General features: G+C 56.4%; 1 protein-coding gene across 3 annotated transcripts in view; it reads left to right on the top strand.

Moving 5' to 3' along the window:
* Positions 1-1,881: 1,881 nt before the first annotated feature.
* Positions 1,882-18,070, top strand: part of LOC139239105 (transmembrane protein 229B-like) — a 59,866-nt gene continuing 43,677 nt past the window's right edge. Inside the window, exon 1 of one of the 3 annotated variants that reach the window (XM_070867630.1) lies at positions 1,882-2,027. The gene's annotated coding sequence lies outside the window, so the exon portion shown is untranslated. Of the gene's footprint in view, positions 2,028-5,500; positions 5,682-18,070 lie in introns of those variants that run through there. The other 2 variants (XM_070867628.1, XM_070867629.1) reach the window with 2 other exon arrangements.

Here is an 18,070-nt window from a genome sequence, read left to right as displayed (position 1 = left end):
CACAAGCAGACACAGATATAATGAGATGCAAGACCAACTGACCTTTCAATCCTGTCCCTCACGGTCATCGTGCAGCTTATGCACATCCTGACCCCGCCAACCAGACACAATCTTCTGCGAGAGGCAGCAAATAACAGGGACAAACTCTTGGGGGGAAAAATAATCTGGGAAATTCCTCTCCAAACCCTGAAAGCAATTAAACAAGTTCCAGGAGACCAGAGTGACTGAGATATACATCTCGTTCCCCGCTGAGCCCTCTCTATTACACTAAGCCAATGGTTTCAATCAAGTGTTTGAATCTGTTTACTGTGTGACTGCTTATTCGGGAGCCACTGTCTCGAGTCATACAATGAGTCCCTGGCCGACATTTCACCAACTAGACACAGGCCTCACGGTAAACAAACTTACATCAGTTCAGAGGCTCAAGTGACGTTCTGCAAGGTGTTGGCACAGGCCAGCTGGTGCCATCTAAAAGATTTATGTTTAAACTAATTGAACTGCAATATTTAATTTACCAGATCACACAAGAATAGGGGCAGAGTGCGGGATTAGTTTGGGATTGCGCTAACAAAGAGGCAGCACAGACAATGATGGGCCGAATGGCCTCCAGGTGATAAACCTCCATGGTCATAGGTTACAGACTGAGATAATGGCTGGAGCAGTACAGGGCCACCAAACTTCACTGTTGACATTCATCGATTGTTGTTATTCAGGGACAAGGATTAACGCAGTAAGTGCAGCTCAGACACATTCTAATTGAAGCAGAACAGGATGGAGGGGCTGAATGGCTGACTGCGGTTCCTATGTTCCCCCGAGCTCGTCTCCAACCCTCCCTCCTATAGATCCCCCTTCCCCTCTCCCCGTGCATCCTGCCCCATTCCGGTGTAGCCCCTCTCGCTCCCCTCCCCCAGCACCTCCCCCTCCCCATCCCTGCCCAGTCCCTCCCACTCCTGCAGGACCTCCCTCCACCAGTCCCTGTCCCTACCCCAGACCACCCCCTCCCCAAGTTCCTCCCCCTCCCCACTCCAGTCCCTCCTGCTCCCAATCCCTCCCCCTCCTCGTCCCTCCCACAGCCCCAGTCCCTCCCTCTCCCCAAGTCCCTCTCCCTCCCCAAGTCCCTTCCCTACCCCCAGTCCCTCCCGCTCCCCGAGTCCCTACCCCAGTAACAGCCCCTCCCCCTCCCCACTCCAGTCCCTCCTCCTCCCCATCCATTCCCACTCCAGCCCCTCCCAATGTCCCAGTCCCTCTCCCTCCCCCAGTTAGAGCCCCTCACCTACCCTAGTCCCTCCCCTACCAGTCTTTCCCCAGTCCCAGCCCTCCCCCAGTCGCTTCCCATCCCCTCCCCCTCCTCCAGACCCTCGCCAGGCCCTTCCCCTCCCCACTCCAGCATCTCCCCAGCCCCTCCCCCTCCCCAGTTGCTCCCCCTCCCCTAGTCCGTCACACACCGGTCCCTCCCCAATTCTCAGCCCCTCCCCTACCCAAGCCCCACCCCCATCCCAGCCCCTCTCTCAGTCCCTCCCCCTCTCCATGTCCTTCCCCCGCCCCCAGTCCCTCTCCCCCCCCCAGTCTGTCCCCCTTCCCCAGTCTGTCCCCCTTCCCCAGTCTCTCTCCCTCCCCTTCCCCCAGTCCTGCCCACTCCCACAACACCTCCCCCCACAAGTTCCTGTCCCTACCCCAGACACTCCCCCTATCCCAGACACTCCCCTTCCCCTTCCCCCAGACACTCCCCCTATCCCAGACCCCTCCATCCCTCCCTCAGTCTCTCCTCCTCCATCTCCACTCCCTCACCCTCCCCAGTCCCACTTCTAGCCCCTCCCCCAGCCCTGCGCCTGCGCACCCCACTCCCCGCCCCGGGCCGGCCGGTGACGCCATCACGTTGAGTTTACGTTCCCTTCCAGCCGGACGGAGCGGAGCCGGTGCCGGGCTCCGGTGCACGGTGTGCGCGGCTCGCTCCCGCTCACAACGCGCGGTCCCGGCAGTATCGGGCACGGGATCATCGGGAGGCGCGCCCCGGATTGACATCAAAGGTAACCAATGGCGAGCGACGGGGCGGGACCTAGCGGCTGCGGCCAGCAGGTTAGGGTGAGAGGGTCCCAGCAGGTTAGGGTGAGCGGGTCCCAGCAGGTTAGGGTGAGCGGGTCCCAGCAGGTTAGGGTGAGAGGGTCCCAGCAGGTTAGGGTGAGCGGGTCCCAGCAGGTTAGGTTGAGCAGGTCCCAGCAGGTTAGGGTGAGCGGGTCCCAGCAGGTTAGGGTGAGAGGGTCCCAGCAGGTTAGGTTGAGCAGGTCCCAGCAGGTTAGGGTGAGCGGGTCCCAGCAGGTTAGGTTGAGAGGATCCCAGCAGGTTAGGGTGAGAGGGTCCCAGCAGATTAGGTTGAGCGGGTCCCAGCAGGTTAGGTTGAGAGGATCCCAGCAGGTTAGGGTGAGAGGGTCCCAGCAGGTTAGGTTGAGCGGGTCCCAGCAGGTTAGGGTGAGCGGGTCCCAGCAGGTTAGGGTGAGAGGGTCCCAGCAGGTTAGGGTGAGAGGATCCCAGCAGGTTAGGGTGAGAGGGTCCCAGCAGGTTAGGGTGAGAGGGTCCCAGCAGGTTAGGGTGAGAGGGTCCCAGCAGGTTAGGGTGAGCGGGTCCCAGCAGGTTAGGGTGAGAGGGTCCCAGCAGGTTAGGGTGAGCGGGTCCCAGCAGGTTAGGGTGAGCGGGTCCCAGCAGGTTAGGGTGAGAGGGTCCCAGCAGGTTAGGGTGAGCGGGTCCCAGCAGGTTAGGTTGAGCGGGTCCCAGCAGGTTAGGGTGAGCGGGTCCCAGCAGGTTAGGGTGAGAGGGTCCCAGCAGGTTAGGTTGAGCAGGTCCCAGCAGGTTAGGGTGAGCGGGTCCCAGCAGGTTAGGTTGAGAGGATCCCAGCAGGTTAGGGTGAGAGGGTCCCAGCAGGTTAGGTTGAGCGGGTCCCAGCAGGTTAGGTTGAGAGGATCCCAGCAGGTTAGGGTGAGAGGGTCCCAGCAGGTTAGGGTGAGAGGGTCCCAGCAGGTTAGGGTGAGCGGGTCCCAGCAGGTTAGGGTGAGAGGGTCCCAGCAGGTTAGGGTGAGCGGGTCCCAGCAGGTTAGGGTGAGAGGGTCCCAGCAGGTTAGGGTGAGAGGGTCCTGTGTAATTTTTGTTTCTCAGTGGAATGTATTTTTGTTGAGTATTATGAAATATTTCTTGAAATGCTAGCCACTGCTTATCGACTGCCATACCTTTTAATCTATTTTTCCAATCTATCTTACCCAACTCGCCCTTCATATCTGTCATGTATTTACTTCATGGGTTCTTTGCTTAAGAATTCACAACAACACATGTTATTAAGAACTAGTTGGTTTGTTAACAAACGTTTAACAATCACACGACACATTACCGGTTCATCCACCAGGCTCACAACCACCTGCCCCATCGTGGATCCCCCGAACCCAACTGGCTGGGGTTTTATTGAGTCTCGTGAACATCACCTGACTGGCTAAGCCACTCCCAACTCAACAGCTCTACAAACTATTTTAATGTACCTTTAAACCAGGTGCCCCCTTTTGTAAGGGTACAAAAATCCACAAATTAACAATTAAACATTGAATGGAACCTTGACAAATTAAATTAAAATTTTGTTCCCTGTTGAAATGATGCACTCCTGTCCCTCCGGTGCTCACCTCTCGGGGAAGGCCGCGAGCGTACCGGTGGACACCGCGTGCTCCATCTCCAGGGACACCCTGGCGCGAATGTAGCCGCGGAAGAGAGACATGCAGTTGGGCTGAACGACCCCCCGGTAGGAGCAGTCCTACGAGGAAGCCCTCCGACCGATGTACTCCCCAAAGATCAGGAGCGTGGGACTGAGGTGCAGCCAAAAATCAAGGAGCAGCCCCTTCAAATAATGGAATAGGGGCTGCAACCTCACACACTGTTCATACACATGGAAGCAGAGAATGCAGGCGGCCTGGGAATCCGTGAACTGACTAAAAATTGCACAGGACTGCCCCGTCCAACACCCTCAAGGCCAAGTCCTCAATAGATAAAGGACGGAGTCCTGCGTAGAGCGCCCGCCATTGGGGCTCACCACTCGACAGACCTGTGAGCATACATTACATTATCTATGTAGTTGGCAAGTCACACTCAAACATAATGTGAAGTTCGATGGTATTATGATCACTTCCCCAAAGGATCCTTTACTGTGAGACTAATTAACCCTGTCTCATTACACAATACAAAACCTAAGATAGCCTGTTCTATGACGTATTAAGTTGAAGGTTTGGTCCCAGCAAGTTACAACAACAAGAATAACTTGTATTTATATAGCGCCTTTGACGTAGTGAAACGTCCCAAGGCTCTTCACAGGAGTGTTATGAGATGGAAATTTGACACCGAGCTGCATAAATAGAAATTAGGGCAGGTGACCAAAAGCTTGGTCAAAGAGGTAGGTTTTAAGGGGCGTCTTAAAGGAGGAAAGAGCGGTAGAGAGGTGGAGAGGTTTAGGGAGCAAATTCCAGAGCTTGGTGCCCAGGCAGCTGAAGGCACAGCCACCGATGGTGGAGTGATTATAATCAGGGATGCTCAGGCGGGCAGAATTAGAGGAGCGCAGATATCTTGGAGGGGTTGTGGGGCTGGAGGAGATTACAGAGATAGGGAGGGGCGAGGGCCATGGAGGGGTTTGAAAACAAGGATGAGAATTTTGAAATCAAGGCGTTGTTTAACGGAAACCAATGTAGATCAGCGAGCACAGGGGGTGATAGGTGAGCGGGACTCGGTGTGAGTTAGGACACGGGTCAGTGAGCACAGGGGGTGATGGGTGAGTGGGACTCGGTGCGAGTTAGGACACGGGGCAGCGAGCACAGGGGGTGATGGGTGAGTGGGACTCGGTGTGAGTTAGGACACGGGGCAGTGAGCACAGGGGGTGATAGGTGAGCGGGACACGGGGCAGTGAGCACAGGGGGTGATGGGTGAGCGGGACTCGGTGCGAGTTAGGACACGGGGCAGCGAGCACAGGGGGTGATGGGTGAGCGGGACTCGGTGCGAGTTAGGACACGGGGCAGTGAGCACAGGGGGTGATGTGTGAGTGGGACACGGTGCGAGTTAGGACATGGGGCAGCTGAGTATTGGATGAACTGAAGTTTACGTCGGGTAGAATGTGGGAGGCCAGCCAGGAGTGCCAAGTCTGGAGATTAGGTCCCAGCAGGTTAGGTTGTAGGTATGACATAGACAAGATAGACAGAGAGCGAGACAGAGAGAGAGAGTGAGAGCGAGACAGAGGGCGAGACAGAGAGAGAGAGAGAGCGAGACAGAGGGAGAGACAGAGAGCTAGAATTCGCTAGTCACCAGAGGGGAGAAAGATCAAGGGGTCCTTACAGCCGATGGGGTGAGGGGTAGTTACAGGAGACAGGGTGAGGGAAGTATAATGTGGTAATGGCGGGAGTCAGCGGCTTGTACAGAGGTGCAGGGAGGCGCGGTGGCAGGAAGCAGTGCCGACACTGTTGGAGGAAGTGGTCAGAGAGAGGATTGAGGAGGATTGGAATTGAGACATGGTCCGAGCCCTTGTGGGTTCCCATAGCAACATCATTTATGTGGGGGAAGTGAATGAAGTTAAAAGCAGAAGTTGAGTAAGGAGAGCGTGGACGGGTTGACCAGGTGCAGGGAGATGGAAGGACAGACGGTGAAGGATGGCGAGAGGACAGATACAGGTGAGTGCTGGTGTGCAGAGGGACTGGACAGCTTCGGTCTCAGGGAGATACTCAGCTAATCAATCTCAAAACATTTGCAAAGTTTGCAGATTATTTGAAACTGGGAAATACAGTAAGGAGTGAGGAGGATAGTAAGAGACCTCAGGAGGGCAGAGACAGTCAGACCCCAGGGGGTGAGAGGGGCAGACCCAGGGGGTGAGAGGGGCAGACCCAGGGGGTGAGAGGGGCAGACCCCAGGGGGTGAGAGGGGCAGACCCAGGGGGTGAGAGGGGCAGACCCCAGGGGGTGAGAGGGGCAGACCCAGGGGGTGAGAGGGGCAGACCCCAGGGGGTGAGAGGGGCAGACACGGGGCAGGGAACATTTAACAGACAAGTGTGAAATGATACATTTTGGGAAATTGATGAAAGGCAATAAAATGTAAAGGGGACACTTTTAAAGGGGGTGAAGCAACAGAGACCCCGGGGGTGTATCAGAGACCCCGGGGGTGTATCAGGGACCCCGGGGGTGTATCAGAGACCCCGGGGGTGTATCAGGGACCCCGGGGGTGTATCAGGGACCCCAGAGGTGTATCAGAGACCCGGGGGGTGTATCAGGGACCCCGGAGGTGTATCAGAGACCCCGGGGGTGTATCAGGGACCCCGGGGGTGTATCAGAGACCCCGGGGGTGTATCAGGGACTCCGGGGGTGTATCAGGGACCTCGGTGGTGTATCAGGGACCCCGGAGGTGTATCAGAGACCCGGAGGGTGTATCAGCGACCCCGGGGGTGTATCAGGGACCCCGGAGGTGTATCAGACCCCGGGGGTGTATCAGAGACCCGGGGGGTGTATCAGGGACCCGGGAGGTGTATCAGGGACCCGGGGGTGTATCAGAGACCCGGGGGGGTGTATCAGGGACCCGGGAGGTGTATCAGACCCCGGGGGGTGTATCAGGGACCCGGGGGTGTATCAGAGACCCGGGGGGTGTATCAGGGACCCGGGGGTGTATCAGGGACCCCGGGGGTGTATCAGAGACCCGGGGGGGTGTATCAGGGACCCGGGGGTGTATCAGACCTGGGGGTGTATCAGAGACCAAGGGGTGTATCAGACCCCGGGGGGTGTATCAGGGACCCGGGGGTGTATCAGAGACCCCAGGGGTGTATCAGAGACACCGGGGGTGTATCAGCGACCCCGGGGGTGTATCAGGGACCCCGGAGGTGTATCAGACCCCGGGGGTGTATCAGAGACCCGGGGGGTGTATCAGGGACCCGGGAGGTGTATCAGGGACCCGGGGGTGTATCAGAGACCCGGGGGGGTGTATCAGGGACCCGGGAGGTGTATCAGACCCCGGGGGGTGTATCAGGGACCCGGGGGTGTATCAGAGACCCGGGGGGTGTATCAGGGACCCGGGGGTGTATCAGGGACCCCGGGGGTGTATCAGAGACCCGGGGGGGTGTATCAGGGACCCGGGGGTGTATCAGACCTGGGGGTGTATCAAAGGGGTGTATCAGACCCCGGGGGGTGTATCAGGGACCCGGGGGTGTATCAGAGACCCCAGGGGTGTATCAGAGACACCGGGGGTGTATCAGAGACCCCAGGGGTGTATCAGAGACACCAGGGAGGGTATCAGACCCCGGGGGTGTATCAGAGACCCCGGGGGGGTGTATCAGAGACCCGGGGGGTGTATAAGGGACCCGGGGGGTGTATCAGGGACCCCGGGGTGTATCAGAGACCCGGGGGTGTATCAGAGACCCCGGGGTGTATAAGGGACCCGGGGGGTGTATCAGGGACCCCGGGGTGTATCAGGGACCCCGGGGTGTATCAGAGACCCGGGGGTGTATCAGGGACCCCGGGGTGTATCAGGGACCCCGGGGTGTATCAGAGACCCGGGGGTGTATCAGGGACCCCGGAGGTGTATCAGAGACTCTGGGGTGTATCAGAGACCCGGGGGTGTATCAGAGACCCCGGGGGTGTATCAGAGACTCCGGGGTGTATCAGAGACCTGGGGGTGTATCAGAGACCCCGGGGTGTATCAGAGACCACAGGGGTGTATCAGACCCCGGGGTGTATCAGGGACCCCGGGGTGTATCAGAGACCCGGGGGTGTATCAGGGACCCCGGGGTGTATCAGGGACCCTGGGGTGTATCAGAGACCCGGGGGTGTATCAGGGACCCCGGAGGTGTATCAGAGACCCGGGGGTGTATCAGAGACACCGGGGTGTATCAGAGACCCCAGGGGTATATCAGACCCCGGGGTGTATCAGGGACCCCGGGGTGTATCAGAGACCCGGGGGTGTATCAGAGACCCCAGGGGTATATCAGACCCCGGGGTGTATCAGGGACCCCGGGGTGTATCAGAGACCCCGGGGTGTATCAGAGACCCGGGGGTGTATCAGAGACCCCAGGGGTATATCAGACCCCGGGGTGTATCAGGGACCCCGGGGGTGTATCAGAGACCCGGGGGTGTATCAGAGACCCCGGGGTGTATCAGAGACCCGGGGGTGTATCAGAGACCCCAGGGGTATATCAGAGACCCCAGGGGTATATCAGACCCCGGGGTGTATCAGGGACCCCGGGGGTGTATCAGAGACCCGGGGGTGTATCAGAGACCCCGGGGTGTATCAGAGACCCGGGGGTGTATCAGAGACCCCAGGGGTATATCAGACCCCGGGGTGTATCAGGGACCCCGGGGGTGTATCAGAGACCCGGGGGTGTATCAGAGACCCCGGGGTGTATCAGGGACCCTGGGGTGTATCAGAGACCCGGGGGTGTATCAGGGACCCCGGAGGTGTATCAGAGACCCGGGGGTGTATCAGAGACCCCGGGGAGTATCAGAGACCCCAGGGGTGTATCAGACCCCGGGGTGTATCAGGGACCCCAGGGGTGTATCAGACCCCGGGGTGTATCAGGGACCCCGGGGTGTATCAGAGACCCCGGGGTGTATCAGAGACCCGGGGGTGTATCAGAGACCCCAGGGGTATATCAGACCCCGGGGTGTATCAGGGACCCCGGGGGTGTATCAGAGACCCGGGGGTGTATCAGAGACCCCGGGGTGTATCAGAGACCCGGGGGTGTATCAGAGACCCCAGGGGTATATCAGAGACCCCAGGGGTATATCAGACCCCGGGGTGTATCAGGGACCCCGGGGGTGTATCAGAGACCCGGGGGTGTATCAGAGACCCCGGGGTGTATCAGAGACCCGGGGGTGTATCAGAGACCCCAGGGGTATATCAGACCCCGGGGTGTATCAGGGACCCCAGGGGTGTATCAGACCCCGGGGTGTATCAGGGACCCGGGGGTGTATCAGAGACCCGTGGGTGTATCAGAGACACCGGGGTGTATCAGAGACCCCGGAGGTGTATCAGAGACCCCAGGGGTATATCAGACCCCGGGGTGTATCAGAGACCCGGGGGTGTATCAGGGACCCCGGGGTGTATCAGAGACCCCGGGGTGTATCAGAGACCCGGGGGTGTATCAGGGACCCTGGGGTGTATCAGAGACCCGGGGGTGTATCAGGGACCCCGGGGTGTATCAGAGACCCCGGGGTGTATCAGGGACCCCGGGGGTGTATCAGAGACCCGTGGGTGTATCAGAGACACCGGGGTGTATCAGAGACCCCGGAGGTGTATCAGAGACCCCAGGGGTATATCAGACCCCGGGGTGTATCAGAGACCCGGGGGTGTATCAGGGACCCCGGGGTGTATCAGAGACCCCGGGGTGTATCAGAGACCCGGGGGTGTATCAGGGACCCTGGGGTGTATCAGAGACCCGGGGGTGTATCAGGGACCCCGGGGTGTATCAGAGACCCCGGGGTGTATCAGGGACCCCGGGGGTGTATCAGAGACCCGGGGGTGTATCAGAGACCCCGGGGTGTATCAGGGACCCCGGGGGTGTATCAGAGACCCGGGGGTGTATCAGGGACCCCGGGGTGTATCAGAGACCCTGGGGTGTATCAGAGACCCCGGGGTGTATCAGAGACCCGGGGGTGTATCAGGGACCCTGGGGTGTATCAGAGACCCCGGGGGTGTATCAGAGACCCCGGGGTGTATCAGGGACCCCGGGGTGTATCAGGGACCCCGGGGTGTATCAGAGACCCCGGGGGTGTATCAGAGACCCGGGGGTGTATCAGAGACCCGGGGGTGTATCAGGGACCCCGGAGGTGTATCAGAGACTCTGGGGTGTATCAGAGACCCGGGGGTGTATCAGAGACCCCGGGGGTGTATCAGAGACTCCGGGGTGTATCAGAGACCTGGGGGTGTATCAGAGACCCCGGGGTGTATCAGAGACCACAGGGGTGTATCAGACCCCGGGGTGTATCAGGGACCCCGGGGTGTATCAGAGACCCGGGGGTGTATCAGGGACCCCGGGGTGTATCAGGGACCCTGGGGTGTATCAGAGACCCGGGGGTGTATCAGGGACCCCGGAGGTGTATCAGAGACCCGGGGGTGTATCAGAGACACCGGGGTGTATCAGAGACCCCAGGGGTATATCAGACCCCGGGGTGTATCAGGGACCCCGGGGTGTATCAGAGACCCGGGGGTGTATCAGAGACCCCAGGGGTATATCAGACCCCGGGGTGTATCAGGGACCCCGGGGTGTATCAGAGACCCCGGGGTGTATCAGAGACCCGGGGGTGTATCAGAGACCCCAGGGGTATATCAGACCCCGGGGTGTATCAGGGACCCCGGGGGTGTATCAGAGACCCGGGGGTGTATCAGAGACCCCGGGGTGTATCAGAGACCCGGGGGTGTATCAGAGACCCCAGGGGTATATCAGAGACCCCAGGGGTATATCAGACCCCGGGGTGTATCAGGGACCCCGGGGGTGTATCAGAGACCCGGGGGTGTATCAGAGACCCCGGGGTGTATCAGAGACCCGGGGGTGTATCAGAGACCCCAGGGGTATATCAGACCCCGGGGTGTATCAGGGACCCCGGGGGTGTATCAGAGACCCGGGGGTGTATCAGAGACCCCGGGGTGTATCAGGGACCCTGGGGTGTATCAGAGACCCGGGGGTGTATCAGGGACCCCGGAGGTGTATCAGAGACCCGGGGGTGTATCAGAGACCCCGGGGAGTATCAGAGACCCCAGGGGTGTATCAGACCCCGGGGTGTATCAGGGACCCCAGGGGTGTATCAGACCCCGGGGTGTATCAGGGACCCCGGGGTGTATCAGAGACCCCGGGGTGTATCAGAGACCCGGGGGTGTATCAGAGACCCCAGGGGTATATCAGACCCCGGGGTGTATCAGGGACCCCGGGGGTGTATCAGAGACCCGGGGGTGTATCAGAGACCCCGGGGTGTATCAGAGACCCGGGGGTGTATCAGAGACCCCAGGGGTATATCAGAGACCCCAGGGGTATATCAGACCCCGGGGTGTATCAGGGACCCCGGGGGTGTATCAGAGACCCGGGGGTGTATCAGAGACCCCGGGGTGTATCAGAGACCCGGGGGTGTATCAGAGACCCCAGGGGTATATCAGACCCCGGGGTGTATCAGGGACCCCAGGGGTGTATCAGACCCCGGGGTGTATCAGGGACCCGGGGGTGTATCAGAGACCCGTGGGTGTATCAGAGACACCGGGGTGTATCAGAGACCCCGGAGGTGTATCAGAGACCCCAGGGGTATATCAGACCCCGGGGTGTATCAGAGACCCGGGGGTGTATCAGGGACCCCGGGGTGTATCAGAGACCCCGGGGTGTATCAGAGACCCGGGGGTGTATCAGGGACCCTGGGGTGTATCAGAGACCCGGGGGTGTATCAGGGACCCCGGGGTGTATCAGAGACCCCGGGGTGTATCAGGGACCCCGGGGGTGTATCAGAGACCCGTGGGTGTATCAGAGACACCGGGGTGTATCAGAGACCCCGGAGGTGTATCAGAGACCCCAGGGGTATATCAGACCCCGGGGTGTATCAGAGACCCGGGGGTGTATCAGGGACCCCGGGGTGTATCAGAGACCCCGGGGTGTATCAGAGACCCGGGGGTGTATCAGGGACCCTGGGGTGTATCAGAGACCCGGGGGTGTATCAGGGACCCCGGGGTGTATCAGAGACCCCGGGGTGTATCAGGGACCCCGGGGGTGTATCAGAGACCCGGGGGTGTATCAGAGACCCCGGGGTGTATCAGAGACCCCGGGGGTGTATCAGAGACCCGGGGGTGTATCAGAGACCCCGGGGTGTATCAGAGACCCTGGGGTGTATCAGAGACCCCGGGGTGTATCAGGGACCCGGGGGTGTATCAGAGACCCCGGGGTGTATCAGGGACCCCGGGGTGTATCAGAGACCCCGGGGTGTATCAGGGACCCCGGGGTGTATCAGAGACCCCGGGGTGTATCAGAGACCCGGGGGTGTATCAGGGACCCCGGGGTGTATCAGGGACCCCGGGGTGTATCAGAGACCCCGGGGTGTATCAGAAACCCCGGGGTGTATCAGGGACCCCGGGGTGTATCAGAGACCCCGGGGTGTATCAGGGACCCCGGGGTGTATCAGAGACCCCGGGGTGTATCAGGGACCCCGGGGTGTATCAGAGACCCCGGGGTGTATCAGAGACCCGGGGGTGTATCAGGGACCCGGGGGTGTATCAGAGACCCCAGGGGTATATCAGAGACCCGGGGGTGTATCAGGGACCCCGGGGTGTATCAGGGACCCCGGGGGTGTATCAGGGACCCCGGGGTGTATCAGGGACCCCGGGGGTGTATCAGAGACCCGGGGGTGTATCAGGGACCCTGGGGTGTATCAGGGACCCCGGGGTGTATCAGAGACCCGGGGGTGTATCAGAGACCCGGGGGTGTATCAGGGACCCCGGGGTGTATCAGGGACTCCGGGGTGTATCAGGGACCCCGGGGTGTATCAGAGACCTGGGGGTGTATCAGAGACCCCGGGGTGTATCAGGGACCCGGGGGTGTATCAGAGACCCCGGGGTGTATCAGGGACCCGGGGGTGTATCAGAGACCCCGGGGTGTATCAGAGACCCGGGGGTGTATCAGGGACCCTGGGGTGTATCAGAGACCCGGGGGTGTATCAGGGACCCCGGGGTGTATCAGAGACCCGGGGGTGTATCAGGGACCCCGGGGTGTATCAGAGACCCCGGGGTGTATCAGAGACCCGGGGGTGTATCAGAGACCCCGGGGTGTATCAGGGACCCCGGGGTGTATCAGAGACCCCGGGGTGTATCAGAGACCCCGGGGTGTATCAGGGACCCCGGGGTGTATCAGAGACCCGGGGGTGTATCAGAGACCCCGGGGTGTATCAGAGACCCGGGGGTGTATCAGAGACCCGGGGGTGTATCAGGGACCCCGGGGTGTATCAGAGACACCGGGGTGTATCAGAGACCCCAGGGGTATATCAGACCCCGGGGTGTATCAGAGACCCCGGGGGTGTATCAGGGACCCTGGGGTGTATCAGGGACCCCGGGGTGTATCAGGGACCCTGGGGTGTATCAGGGACCCCGGGGGGTGTAACAGACCCACTCTCTCTCCTGTGAAAGTGGGAACTGGTGCTCTCCACTATCCCGTTGGTGTAGGAGGGAGGGCTTTAGTTTCCTGAACAATTGGGACCACTTCTCGGGTAGGTGGGACCTGTACAAGTCGGACAGGTTACATCTCAACAGAGACGGGACCAATGTTTTTTTTTTCTTTTTTTTTCTTCGTTGCCAATCTTTCCAATTGTTTATCAAATCACAAACGCCAGAGGTCACCTTGCACACATCAAGGATCACTCTGCGCCAATGCTCTTAGCCAAAAGGCCTAGAGCCACTGCACCGTTCCTGGAAGTACTGCAATACCAGGTTCGTGCCATGGAGGTGGATGGGTTAAGCCACCCCACCCCAGACGGGACCAATGTTCTTGCGGGTGGTTTTGATAGTACGGTTGGGAGGGCTTTAAACTAGCTTGGCAGGGAGATGGGAACCCAGGAGAGGGCTCTGAGCTGGTTAGGGTGGGTGAGAGCTCAGATGAACAGGACCCCAAGAAAGAATGCAAAAGGTAGGAAGCAACAGAGCAGAGTAGCACTGGGGTAAGTGTAAACCACAAGGTGATAGGAAGGGACAATATGTATGAATATAAAGGGGCTGCAGGAGGGGTCAAAACTAAAAATCATGGTTTAAAAACTAGTATTAAAACACTCTACCTAAACGCAAGCAGCATTCGAAATAAAGTAAATGGGTATGATTTGGTGGCCATTACAGAAACGTGGTTGCAGGGTGGCCAAGACTGGGAATTAAACATACAGGGGTATCTGACAATTCGGAAAGATAGACAAGAAGGGAAAGGAGGTGGGGTAGCTCTGTTAATAAAGGATGATATCAGGGCAGATGTGAGAGATGATATTGGCTCAAATGAACAAAATGTTGAATCATTGTGGGTGGAGATTAGAGATAGTAAGGGGAAAAAGTCACTGGTGGGCGTAGTTTATAGGCCCCCAAACAATAACTTCACGGTGGGGCAGACAATAATCAAGGGAATAAGGGAGGCATGTGAAAAAGGAACGGCAGTAATCATGGGGGATTTTAACCTACATATCGATTGGTCAAATCAAATCATGGGGTAGCCTGGAGGAGTAATTCATAGAATGCATACGGGATTGTTTCTTAGAACAGTATGTTACAGAACCTACAAGGGAGCAAGCTATCTTAGATCTGGTCCTGTGTAATGAGACAGGAATAATAAACGATCTCCAAGTAAAAGATCCTCTCGGAATGAGTGATCACAGTATGGTTGAATTTGTAATACAGATTGAGGGTGAGGAAGTAGTGTCTCAAACAAGCGTACTATGCTTAAACAAAGGGGACTACAGTGGGATGAGGGCAGAGTTGGCTAAAGTAGACTGGGAACACAGACTAAACGGTGGCACAATTGAGGAACAGTGGAGGACTTTTAAGGAGCTCTTTCATAGTGCTCAACAAAAATATATTCCAGTGAAAAAGAAGGGCGGTAAGAGAAGGGATAACCAGCCGTGGATAACCAGGGAAATAAAGGAGAGTATCAAATTAAAAACCAATGCGTATAAGGTGGCCAAGATTAGTGGGAAACTAGAAGATTGGGAAAATTTTAAACGACAGCAATGAATGACTAAGAAAGCAATAAAGAAAGGGAAGATAGATTACGAAAGTAAACTTGCGCAAAACATAAAAACAGAAAGTAAAAACTTTTACAGATATATAAAATGGAAAAGAGTGACTAAAGTAAATGTTGGTCCCTTAGAAGATGAGAAAGGGGATTTAAAAAATGGGAAATGTGGAAATGGCTGAGACCTTAAACAATTATTTTGCTTCGGTCTTCACAGTGGAAGACACAAAAACCATGCCAAAAATTGCTGGTCACTGGAATGTGGGAAGGGAGGACCTTGAGACAATCACTATCACTAGGGGGGTAGTGCTGGATAGGCTAATGGGACTGAAGGTAGACAAGTGTCCTGGTCCTGATGAAATGCATCCCAGGGTATTAAAAGAGATGGCGGAAGTTATAGCAGATGCATTCGTTATAATCTACCAAAATTCTCTGGACTTGGGGAGGTACCAGCGGATTGGAAAGCAGCTAATGTAACGCCTCTGTTTAAAAAAGGGGGCAGACAAAAGGCAGGTAACTATAGGCCGGTTAGTTTAACATCTGTAGTGGGGAAAATGCTTGAAACTATCATTAAGGAAGAAATAGCGGGACATCTAGATAGGAATAGTGCAATCAAGCAGACGCAACATGGATTCATGAAGGGGAAATCATGTTTAACTAATTTACTGGAATTCTTTGAGGATATAACGAGTATGGTGGATAGAGGTGTACCGATGGATGTGGTGTATTTAGATTTCCAAAAGGCATTCGATAAGGTACCACACAAAAGGTTACTGCAGAAGATAAATATACGCGGAGTCAGAGGAAATGTATTAGCATGGATAGAGAATTGGCTGGCTAACAAGAAAGCAGAGTCGGGATAAATGGGTCCTTTTCCAGTTGGAAATCAGTGGTTAGTGGTGTGCCACAGGGATCGGTGCTGGGACCACAACTGTTTACAATATACATAGATGACCTGGAAGAGGGGACAGAGTGTAGTGTAACAAAATTTGCAGATGACACAAAGATTAGTGGGAAAGCGGGTTGTGTAGAGGACACAGAGAGGCTGCAAAGAGATTTAGATAGGTTAAGCGAATGGGCTAAGGTTTGGCAGATGGAATACAATGTCGGAAAGTGTGAGGTCATCCACCTTGGGGGAAAAAAAACAGTAAAAGGGAATATTATTTGAATGGGGAGAAATTACAACATGCTGTGGTGCAGAGGGACCTGGGGGTCCTTGTGCATGAATCACAAAAAGTTAGTTTGCAGGTGCAGCAGGTAATCAGGAAGGCGAATGAAATGTTGGCCTTCATTGCGAGAGGGATGGAGTACAAAAGCAGGGAGGTCCTGCTGCAACTGTACAGGGTATTGGTGAGGCCGCACCTGGAGTACTGCATGCAGTTTTGGTCACCTTACTTAAGGAAGGATATACTAGCTTTGGAGGGGGTACAGAGACAATTCACGAGGCTGATTCCGGAGATGAGGGGGTTACCTTATGATGATAGATTGAGTAGACTGGGTCTTTACTCGTTGGAGTTCAGAAGGATGAGGGGTGATCTTATAGAAACATTTAAAATAATGAAAGGGATAGACAAGATAGAGGCAGAGAGGTTGTTTCCACTGGTCGGGGAGACTAGAACTAGGGGGCACAGCCTCAAAATACGGGGGAGCCAATTTAAAACCGAGTTGAGAAGGAATTTCTTCTCCCAGAGGGTTGTGAATCTGTGGATTTCTCTGCCCAAGGAAGCAGTTGAGGCTAGCTCATTGAATGTATTCAAGTCACAGATGGATAGATTTTTAACCAATAAGGGAATTAAGGGTTATGGGGAGCGGGCGGGTAAGTGGAGCTGAGTCCACGGCCAGATCAGCCATGATCTTGTTGAATAGCGGAGCAGGCTCGAGGGGCTAGATGGCCTACTCCTGTTCCTAATTCTTATGTTCTTATGTTCTTATTAATGTTGGGGAAGTCCAGAACCAGGGGTCACAGTCTCAGGATAAGGGGTAAGCCATTTAGGACCGAGATGAGGAGAAACTTCTTCACCCAGAGAGTGGTGAACCTGTGGAATTCTCTACCACAGAAAGTTGTTGAGGCCAATTCACTAAATATATTCAAAAAGATGTAGTCCTTACTACTCGGGGGATCAAGGGGTATGGCGAGAAAGCAGGAATGGGGTACTGAAGTTGCATGTTCAGCCATGAACTCATTGAATGGCGGTGCAGGCTAGAAGGGCCGAATGGCCTACTCCTGCACCTATTTTCTATGTTTCTATGTATCAGAGACCCGGGGGTGTATCAGGGACCCCGGGGGTGTATCAGAGACCCCGGGGGTGTATCAGGGACCTGGGGGTGTATCAGAGACCCGGGGGTGTATCAGAGACCCCGGGGTGTATCAGAGACCCCGGGGGGGTGTATCAGAGACCCCGGGGGTGTATCAGAGACCCGGGGGGGTGTATCAGACCCCGGGGGGTGCATCAGAGACCCGGGGGTGTATCAGAGACCCGGGGGGGTGTATCAGACCCCGGGGGGGTATATCAGAGACCCTGGGGGTGTATCAGATCCGGGGGGTGTATGTATAGAAATCTTTGACGATGGCAGGATAAGCTGAGAATGCTGTTACAAAGTTAATGAGACCGTCACTATATCATCGGTAACGACAGACAATGTTCCCTCGAATTGTTGTTGGTACTGAACGCGACCTTTTCACCCATTGGCAAAGTTTACAACACCAGCAAGCACTGAAGAGCAGACACATGGTGATGTGATCCTGGCAATCCATCGTCTCACATCATCAGACAGTCAGACTCGATTCTAAACAGCTTTAACATAATCTGGGAATTCTATTCCTCTGGAAATGAGCCCCAGTGATTTATTTGCACTTTGACGGTTTTAACCTGCTTTGCGATGTTGAATGATTTGTGAATCTGTGACACGAGATCCCTTTCCCTCGCCCCCATTGAGAATTATTTCCCAAAGCGTCTGTCGCCCCCTACTCCCGCCGACACCTCGTGCTTACCCATCGTAACATTCATTTACATTTACATTTACACGCTGCATGTATCTTCACCGCAGATTAATTAACAGCTTTTAGTTCCTCATAAAAACTCTCTCCCCCAGTCTCTCTCTCCCCCAGTCTCTCTCCCCCAGTCTCTCTCTCTCCCCCAGTCTTTCTCTCTCCCCCAGTCTCTCTCTCTCCCAGTCTCTCTCTCTCCCCCAGTCTCTCTCTCCCCCAGTCTCTCTCTCTCCCCCAGTCTCTCTCTCTCTCCCCCAGTCTCTCTCTCTCTCCCAATCTCTCTCTCTCCCCCAGTCTCTCTCTCCCCCAGTCTCTCTCTCTCCCAGTCTCTCCCTCTCCCCCAGTCTCTCTCTCTCCCAGTC

Source organism: Pristiophorus japonicus, chromosome 26 (genome assembly GCF_044704955.1).
Source record: "Pristiophorus japonicus isolate sPriJap1 chromosome 26, sPriJap1.hap1, whole genome shotgun sequence".
Taxonomy (NCBI): Eukaryota; Metazoa; Chordata; class Chondrichthyes; family Pristiophoridae; genus Pristiophorus; species Pristiophorus japonicus.
The sequence above is the reverse complement of the archived record's forward strand: the minus strand, read 5'-3'. Positions and strand labels throughout refer to the sequence as shown.